An 11077-nucleotide genomic window follows, 5' to 3' on the forward strand; every position below is an offset into this window, starting at 1 on the left:
CTTGAGGTTTTACTCTTTTTGGCTTGGTTTGTGCATAACTTATATGTCGTATACAAAAATGGTGAAAATTTTAATATTAAATTCATTTTTCAAATAAAAATTTTCATCTACTTTTCTATTTCATTGTTAATTCAAGAAAGGATTTTATAATAAACGAGAAAAAATAGAGTTGATCATGGCAACTCTGTGATATCCGTACGAATATTTTATATATTATACAGAGCTGTTATACATTTTCATGGAAGGTTGGCCATTAAACTCGTTCTAGAACACAGCAGGCTTTTAAAACTTCTGATATTTCTTAGTAATTCTCGTAATTTGTTTGACTAAAATCTCTTATGCAAAATTTTAATATTCTAGGCTTTATGATTTCTGAGATATTAATTGTTAACTTATGAGCTTTGCAGTTTTTAACAGATAACTAAACTATTTTTGGATTTGTATGGTAAAACTAATCCGATCGATGCTCCGATCGTGTCCAAATCAAATAGGATTCCTGCCGTTTAATACATTATGATTTATCCCTGGAACGCAGAAAATCGAGTCAGAATTCGACGCTGGCCAAATATATGTCTATATCTCAGATGTCTATCTCTTAATATTATAAACGAATTGATAAATTTATAATTCCTTTTGAAAATTCATTTGTATGGGTATAGAAAGGTTGACAATTTGTAGCTATAAGAAAATCACTTGAATTTCGAAAAATCAGTATAGAATTTTCTTAGTTAAAATATTTTTTTTCAAAGTGAAACTTAATAGGAGGGAATAAGAATATTGTTTTTAGTTGGTATCATAACTTCTTGCCTTAATGTGAAATTCTTTGTATTCTACGAATATGTAGAGTGTCCTTTACAAATGTTGTAGTATTTTCCGACACTATTTTCTTTTTTTTGTAAAATAAATAAGTATAAAAGTCTCAAAAGGATATTAATAGAAGCGCCATATTCATATAAATATGTTCATAGTGTGAGTATTTTGTATTATTTACAAAAATTAAATTAATAGTCGAAAAACTTAATCCCCATGAACATATTTATTGATATATATATATAAAAAATATTTAGGAATTATCGGAATTATCTGACTATAAACGAACCTTTTATATAAAATCTTTGAGTCTATTTGGAAATAATGTTAAAATTTTTTTATATGTAATTCTAAATTTTTTTGCAGATTTTGTAAAATTTTGGGCTGAACTTTTTGTACTTGCACCATTTTCGATTTCTTAAAGTACAAGTCCGAATTGCCATTTTTTATAAAATGTTTTAAATTTTTAGTGTAAACGTGAAAAATTTTTGAATTAAATTTCATCAAATGTCCCTAAGGCTTATGACGTGATGAATGAGTTCCAATAAATTCCTCAAAACTAATACTGACCGTATTCTTGCAATAAAATTTAAGAACTTCAATACAATGAAAAAACAATGAAATGTATATGCAGTATAACAATACTGGACCAAGTGCTTCCAATTCGATTGAAAGCAACTTTTTTTTTTTCTTCACGAGGACCCAGGCCCCTAGGCCCCACTCACGTCGACCCATAGGATCTTTTGTGATTCCCATCCCACTAAACCACCTCGCACTCACACAGTAAGTGCTCCATGGTTTCGTCCTCCTCCAGGCATAAACGGCAGACCTCATTCGCCACCCTGCCCATCCTTTTCAGGTGGACCCCCGTGAGGCAGTGTCCAGTGAGAACGCCCACTAATGTTCTCAAATTTGGACGACTGAGCAAAGTTATATGCCCCTCCAGTCCCAGGGGACGCACAAATTTCCTAGAGTGCGACAGGCCGAGGCAGCTGTTCCAGTGTTCAACTCTGGCCCGCTCCTCCCATTCACTGAGGGTACGCAAGACTTTTGTCTTGGACACCCCAAAGCATAGCTCCGGCCCAATGAAGAGAGCCGCCGCTCCCTCCCTGGCAAGACCATCAGCTTTCTCGTTCTAGTCCATCCCGTAGTGTCCCGGCACCCACATTAAGGTTAATTTGTTGTGCCTGGCCAGACGCCAAGGACGTCAATGCATTCCCTCAGCCTCGATCAGTCCTACTGTCCGACAAATAGGTTTTCTTACTCCGAATTCGTATCTTTCTCAAATTCGAATTCTAATTTTATCGAGACGATTATTTTAGTCTATGGTATGTACAATACCATTCTTGCATTAAAAAATTAAGTCGGCAAGTCCAGAGTTTGCCACAATTTTCTTAACTCATTATTATATTGTTTTATCTGCTTTTTGAGGCAGGTTTTCTATATTGTCGCCTTGCGTGCCACATAAACTGGATCAAATGAAAAATTGTGCTGTTTAATTACGGTTTAAATTTTCAAATAGAGGACGTTATTTTTTTAAGGATTCTTACCTATTACATACAATAAACATAGAAGTAGATCATATGTATATAAAGATTTTCTATTATTGTTTATAATATTAAAGGGGAGACGCAATTAATAAAAAAAAAACAAAGTAAAAAAATAAAGTCCGAAATCCTTGCAAATGACAGTTAATTTAATTATTTTTTTTTTGTGTCGTTTTTTTTTTTGCTTTTGGTTGGCTATGTTTGTTTTTATTTTTATTTTTTCATTATTCTAAGATAGTTGATGAAAGTAAACTCTTGTTATTATTTATATTTTTTTCCTTTCAATCTTGTTTGTGTATATATAAATAATTTGCAGCGAATATCCTTAGGGAATGAATGGTAGAGAAAGAGAAAAAAAATATAATAGAAAATGAGACAAAAATAAACAGTTAGGTTAGGTTAAAAATATCACTTAAAGCTAGAAACACAAAAACAAAAAAAAGAATTAATTTCTTTCTCTTGAGTAAGTAAATAACTTTTATAGTCTTAAGATATAGAAAATTTCTGAAATATCCTTTTGGTTTTTCACTCTCTCTCTTTCTCCGCAAAACTTTAACTATGCTGCCACTACCATAATTTTTTAAGCATCTAAATATTTTTCAGTTCTCTTCTGTTGATGTTGTAACCATCTTTTATTTTATTAGGGATAAACTAATTTATATAGTTTTGATTTCAACAGGTTGTGTAATCATTATTCTATACCATAATAAAAGTAAGTATATAGAAAAAGGATTTTAAGGTTGATTTTGTAGATTTTTCAGCTTTGTATTAGGTTGTAGGTATATAAATGAAATGGAAGAAAGAAAGAAAGAAAAAAAATATTATTTTAGGATTTTTTTCCGTCTTTTTCCTAATTAGTTTTCTAAAGTTATTTTTCTGTGACTTTAATTGGATATTTTTGATATTTAATTTTAGTTTATACCTTATATACCTATATAATACTTAAATTAAATGCAATATGATTATTAGACAAACTAATTATATAAAAATTTTTATACTGTAGTTGATTTGGAAGTAGGATTTTTCAAGGAAATAAATTTTAAGGCAGTAGTGTGCTTTATATTTTAATTGATTTAAATTGTAATTTTCGAGAATAATTTGGAATTTTATGTACTATATTCCGTACACTTGATTATTTATATAATTAACATAGGGTTAAATTTAATTTTAGGTTATTTTTTGGCACTCTAATCTATAATTGAGTATGGCACAATTTAAAGTTTCTTTTTATCATGAAAATATTTAATTGAATTTTAAAGTTAAAAAACATTGCTCTGTTCCTAATGATATTTGTTGGTATAAATTTTCTGTGAATGTAACTGTGTGTGTTTTCAATCATTTATATTTGCCCTAGAACTATATCGAGGACCTTGATATAGTTCAAATACAGATTGAAGTATTGCAGCTACTCCGATGCCTGAGACTTCCATCGGGATCACAAAGCCTCTTTCAAAATATCTCAGTTTTTTAGTCAGTTTCGCCACCTCACATTCAGGTAATCAGTATTCTAGTGTTTTGTATTTTTCCAGGCAGAAACGGCCAACAACGCTTTTTATTTTGCTTAAACCTTTTCAGGTGTACCATTGAGCGGTAATGAACAGTGAACACATCCGCAATCATTGAATACAATAGCCTTAATGCTGAATAACAAAGTGTGACCAGTTTCCGCCCCCTCGGTCGAAAAGCAAATATAAATTTTTTTGGAATGAGAAAATCTCGGAAATTGTTCAAATGGATTATTTGGCTGCGAAAACATATTATTTTTAAATGAAATGAAGTTCAAAAAAAGGTCATGTTAAAAAAAAATATTCGAGATTCCGAGATCTGGCGAAATTTTTCGAAATTATGAGTTTTGTCATGTAAAATTTTCATAGCATTTTCTTCAAAATTACCAGTTAATATGGCATAAAATTTTTTGTTGTTGTAGTTGTCATTGTTTGGCGACTGACAATTTTTGATTCGGTTTTACAGTTATTTATGGTCGCCGAGATGGTATAGAATTTTTATTTTATAAAATATCTGTAATTCAATTCAACTTTAAGAACGTTAAGGACTTCTCTTTAAAATCACTTTTGTTTAATTCTAGACATTAAAGTTTTATTTTTTTGGTAATCTCAAATTTTTTTACGTATACTTCAATATACCGCAATATAAATTGTCATACTTATATTCAATAAAAATAATTCGGTTTATAACCACATTTTAACTCTCTTACACGTGGTTATTTGTCATATTTAATCATGATATTGATTTTTTTTATTCATCATTTATGATTTTTGTTTTTTAATAATTAAATTTGCTTTAAAAAATTTATAATAATTTTTTATTTATAAAAATTTAATTGATTCAGGAAAAAAAATATTTTAGGTCTTTTTTTCTTTGGTTTTTGCATATAATAAATTTTTAAATTAAAAAAAAATATTTTTATTTTTTCAGTGTATAATATCGATTGATTTAAATGTATACCAGATATTCAAGGAACTGGAAATAATGTTGGGACTTAATATTCAAATGATTGAACTAATAGTGTTCTATGTCCAGTAAATAAAATTATTATCGAAAGGAGAATAATTTAAAACGAATTTATTAGATGTCTGCATTATGGTTGCTATTTTTATCAATTTCTATATCAGGTCCAAAGCTAGATACAAATATGCCGTGGCCAGAATTAAGAAGACCTTTTGATTTTGTACTTCCTATTTAATTTGTATAAGTATATTATATTTAATAAAATTGTCTTATATTGAATTGAAATCTATGTTTATTGAAATTTAATTATATTTTTAGGTATTGGAACAAAGAATATTATAGTCTTCAAAAAAAAAGCGTATTATGGAGTATTTTTTCGGCTCTCAAGAATGAATAATGCGAAAATCAGTTTGCAAAATTAAATATTATATTATTATGGCTATATTTCAATAATCTAACAATTTTGAAATTTTTAAATTGAAAATTGAGAACTGGAAGTGATTTTATACAAAACATGAGAATTTAGTTGATTACAATAGCATTTTTGGAACGTCTGACCGTGTTTACGTAGTTTAACTAGTTTTAAGAACTATTTGCGAAATGTCCAAAATTCCTGCTAAATGTTCTAAATTCCTTAATTAAAATTTTATTTTTTTTAATGATATACTAATGAATGTAATTTTAAATTAAGTATGACTATTATTATACAATTAAATTATTTTAAAAAAACAACTTACAAAAAGTTTTATACATTAATTTTATATGATGCTAAAATTTAAGTGAAATGTGACTATACCACAACCTCTATGTAATAAAATTTAAATACACATTTCACTTGAAATTATTTGAAGGCATAGAGAAAGTATATCGTTGCACATACATTACATTTTGCACCAATATAACACTGAATATTTTATTTTACTCATTCGATAATAATATTATTATACATATTAATTTTAAATTCATATACAGTAAATAATTATTATTATTTTATATTTAAACTGGAATTTTCAAAATAATTTCAAATTTAAATAATAATATTATTGTATTTATAAGTAATGATAATGATGATATTTAAAATTTTAACACAAAATAATATAATATGTTCTCTCTAAATAATTTATAATAATGATTTGATCTATACCTAATTGATTTCGAATACCTATTTTTATTACCTTAAATTATTTTGTATAAATAATCTATATATTTAAAAAAAAATAATGATTATATAATTTTAAGTATAATATAATGTTGTTAAATGTTATACTATTAAAATAAATTTAAATCTCATTATTCTATATAGGTACAACAAGTATATCAATAAAAATAATATAACAATTTAAATATACCCTTATTCATTGTATTATAATTCAGAGGGATTGTGAAAATAAATTATCACCTGTTCTTGTTTTAATAATAATATTGTATTTTGTATGTAATTATTATATAATATACAATTATATACTATTATAATATTATTATTTACCTCAAAAATTTTATAATATCACAATAGTTATATTCTGTCTACAACATATAAGTTTAGAATATAATGTTCATTTTATTCACTGAATGTGGTTAATTGATTTTCACAATAATTATTTCTAAATTTATAATATTGAAAAAAAAAAATTATAGTCGCGGTATTTTAAATGTCAAATTATTTAGAATATAAGGATAATGAATAGATTTGTAAGTTTATTTATATTATGTATAATTATTAAGTAAAAATGTTATACAATATTATTCTTGTAAAGTGATAAACAATAGCCCTATATGAGCCTAAATAATATAAAAAAAACCATGAGATATTGGCTTTTCAATATTATTTTAAATATTTCAAATATTATCGAAATTAATTATTATTTATTATAAATAGTTGATTATTGAAAATTAATAATGAAAATAATTAATAGTAATCATTAATAATGAGTAAAAAATTGTAATTCCATAAAAAATAATTTGAATTGAAGCTCAAAAAATTTTCTTTAATAATATTCTAGATCTTTTTAATTAATTTAGAAATTGGGCAAAATTATAGGCTATAAATATGAAGAAATTTATATTTAAACTATATAGAAGCCACAATAATAAATTTGTAAATGATTTTCATTTTAAATTCAAGCCGCCACCCAAAGTAATAATTTCTAACTTTAGAAAGTGATATAGGGCATGCAATTGATTCATTCTTTCATGAATTTTTATATAAACTATTAAAATTAGGATTATAAGAATATAACATTGTATAATAAATTATTATATAATTTTAATATAATCGGTTTTCGGCCTTATGTCTAAGATTAAAGTGTAGTATCTGTTCTTATCAGCTTAACATCTGATAGATTTTAAAAACGAGTTTTTATTCATTAAAAAATATTAAATTTTTTTGCAAAAAATATTGCATATGTTTAGGCGAACCAAAAAAACGTATTATTAATAACGAAATTTTTAAACATAAAATCAGTTAGGTTATAACGTTAAAAGATTTTACTAATTTTTAAGCGAAAATTTTTTTACAAAATTTAGCAAGAAATTTAAAATTAATTATTAATATTAAAATTTAGTCTTTATATAATAGGATTGTTTTATTACTTATCCAAAATTTACGAGATTGCAATGAAAAGAAAAAAATTTAAAATTTTCATTCAGTTTTTTGCTCCTTATATTCAAAATCTTATAAAAATTTTTCGAACTTTTAAAGAGAAATAACTTAAATTATTGAATAAATTATAAATTTCAATTAGATTTGGGCACACATTAAATATTCTTTGTATTTTCTTTATAATAAGAACTAAATAAACCTTTATTAATTCAGTCAAACAATATTTGTAAGAATCCATGCAGTTCAAACTTTTATTAAAAATTTGATTAAACCCAATAAAATCATTGAATTATATCTTTGTTAATCTTATAGTAAAATATTTAAATTGCAAACAATTTTCTATTTTATATAAAATTTTAAATATTTGACTAAGTATTTGCATACTTGATTTATAAGGGTCAGTCGCAATTAACATATGAAAATTTGAATATTTTACATTGATTGCAATTCCTTTGAAGTCAAACAAATTGTCCTTTTTTTTAACAAAAATAATTTCTTTTATTTTAATTTATAATTTTATATATGTATTGCAATTTATTGAAACTCTGAATATTATTTTTTCATGCCCATTAAATAAAATTCTTATCATTTTATTGATGATCCCAAATAAAAAAAAAAAAATACAGAAAAAGTCTAGACATCCAATGCAATTCGGATCTTTGTTTTTCTGAAAATCAATGAAATTTTTTTAAATTTTTTTTTAAAAAAATTTAAAATATTTTTTTTTTTGTTTATTTTAAAAATTCTTAATTTTCTTATCCTTTTTTTTTTGTTTTTACTTTCAGGATTTTTAAATGTTGTGATTTTTATACAAGATTAATTTATGCAATTTTTGATTTTAAAAATTTTTTTTAATAAATTTTGGCTACTAAAAATATTGATTATTGCTAAGTATGAGTATGTTTGTGTTTATTGTTTAGAAAATATTGTGTATATTTGTATTTACATATACTAAATAAATCTAAATAGCTAGTCATATGCAAAAAATATACAAAATATTCCTAGAAAAAAGTTTTAATGTCATAAAAGGGTTCGCAAATTATATTTTAGTTTTTTTTCGAAGACTAAATGAAATTAAGATAAAAAATCAGAATATTTAATTTGAATTAAAAATTTTGTTATCAGAAAATAAAAAAAAATTATAATGAATTCTTTATGCAAATTAGAAAATAATTGTGTTAGTTTGCAATATAGTAGAAAAATTTTAAATCAAATTAAATGAAATTTAAATTTTGAAGAATGTGTTAATAATTTTGATAATATTTTATTTAAATAATTTGGTCTCAAACCACCAAAACTAAACCAAAAGGTCTAACTTTAAAAATTATGTGATTCTATTCAAATTTTAATAATTTTGTCAAAAAACGCTCTTAATTTACTTGTAGCTCAGTCAGAAATCTCGCTTAAAAATTTCCAAAAATTTTATATAATAATGGGATGATTTTTCTTGTTAAGAATAAATACCGTGTTTGTTTTAATGAAGTTTTGAAAAATGCCCTAAAAACTGCTCTTACAATTTAAATAGAAATCGCGCTCAAGGTATTTTAAGTTAATAAACGCGATTTCTTGTATTATTCTTTCAAATTAATAAAGCTCATTGTATAAATTAAATATAGTAGCGTTTTTCTCTTCGCCCTTTATTTGTATTTTTAAAAAGGAGATAAAAATTGTGCATGACCATTATTTATTTTAAGATACAAAATATTAGTGGGTTTCTCATTAACTTTTATACTACTTATTCTTATGTTCTTCATAACATTAATAAAAATCCTTAAAATATGTACTTGTATACACACTTAAGACACAATATCCCAACTAGAGCAAAAAAAAAAGTATAACATTTTAGTTATAATATGAACATAAAACATTCTTAACACGTTTAAACACTTTGTAATCTTTATTAGTTAAATAATCATTGTACGCGTTAAAGAAGTTATTATAAAGAATACCATGTAAGCCAACATAAACATAAAAATATATATATATATAATAAAATCTTAACCTATATAGATGAACTTCATTTAAGTGGAAAATTTTTTTCATCATTTACTATAATATAAGATTATACCTTATGATATGAAATAGGATACAAGGATAATGTTGCACGCAACAATCATGTTTGTTATACGAAAAAAAAGGCTTATAAATAATGTAGTTTAGACACTGAATCTTTAGTCAGAAGATGAAGGTATATTTCTGTATATATATATATATATATATATATATATATATATATATATGTAAGTAATTGCTTATCTTAGAATAAGTAATAAATTATTGTCATGTCATTTTTAATATTCTTTTTTTTTATTTATGTCGTTAAGGTAATCAACTTTTGGATTGTTTTTTGAGCACGAAAACTCATACTCTTAATGAGAAGTGTATGCGGCTCTTTTTTGTATTCTTATAGATGATTAAAGATATAAGCAAACTATAAATGAATGTTTACAACTTTATCACATAAGTAATTTAGAAATTATCACTACCCCCATTCTTAAATATTAAGATTCATAATTCTTTGTAATTAAAGTCCGAATTTTAAAACTAAAATAATTAAAGGCCGAAAAGTTGTATCCGAAAATACTTTTAATTTTGAAATCTTATAAAACGATAAAATTATAGGACCTTAAATATGTACTAAAATATGATGAATCTTAAATGTGTATTGAGATTGTCAACTAAAATAAGCATTAGGATTGTGATACAAGCTTCTCTTGAATATTATCTTGAAATATTCAAAAATGAATTTGTAGAATTTGTATGCCGCTTACAAAACAAAATTCAACAAAGCCCCCTTCAACCAATTTTTGTTTTAAATTTCCCATAAAGAAACTTTAATTTAAATTGATCTTAATACGATAAATTTTCTGATACACAAGATTTTCTAAAAATTCGATTGAATTTTTAAAGATTAAATAGCTATTTCCAAAAGAAAGGATAATTTTATGAAATACTCATAAATATTAAAATAAAATTATGTAACTTTAATCAGTAAATCTTATATTTTTATATTTTTCAATTAATTAATTTTCAAATATTTTAAATTAAATTTTATCAGGTGCGTTCCCCTAAAAATAGACAAAAGAATAAAAAATAATAACAATAAGAAATAGTAAAAAGAAAAAGGAAATTTTATGAATAAATCATAAAATTCTTATTTTAGAGGATATTGGCAGCAAAGGATTCAAAAAATCTATTCCACGATCAATGTTTTTTTACTTCCATTCATACAATATCTTCTTTGTCTTTTTGGAAATTAATGTAATTTTAATAAAATTCTCATCATTTATTCTCATTGTATAGCTTTTGCAAAAATCAAAATCGTACAGAGTATGGAACCATTACAATCAGTTTTAGATTTTTTTATATGCAAGCATATTAAATTTTACGTTAATGTAATTGCCGTTCTGATATTCTTAGTCAGCAATACTGGAAATTTTTGTTATTTTACTTGGTAATCGTTATTTCAGTTATTTTTCGAAATTAAGGCTAAGAGGCAACTGTTAGTAATTGCTAAAATTGACTTGACTGCAGTTATTTCTAGTGTATTATCCAAAATAAATTGATACTAGTATATTATCCAAATTAAATGGATTCTTGTGCAAAAATTGTTTATAGAAGAGTACTAGTCGCTTGAATGATGAATAAGAGA

General features: G+C 24.4%; 1 pseudogene; it reads left to right on the plus strand.

Moving 5' to 3' along the window:
- The first annotated feature begins 7097 nt into the window (after nucleotides 1-7097).
- Nucleotides 7098-7201, plus strand: LOC129606976 (U2 spliceosomal RNA; annotated as a pseudogene).
- The last annotated feature ends 3876 nt before the right edge of the window (nucleotides 7202-11077 follow it).

Source organism: Condylostylus longicornis, unplaced genomic scaffold, assembly GCF_029603195.1.
Source record: "Condylostylus longicornis isolate FDR11 unplaced genomic scaffold, ASM2960319v2 ptg000022l, whole genome shotgun sequence".
NCBI classification, from domain to species: domain Eukaryota; kingdom Metazoa; phylum Arthropoda; class Insecta; order Diptera; family Dolichopodidae; genus Condylostylus; species Condylostylus longicornis.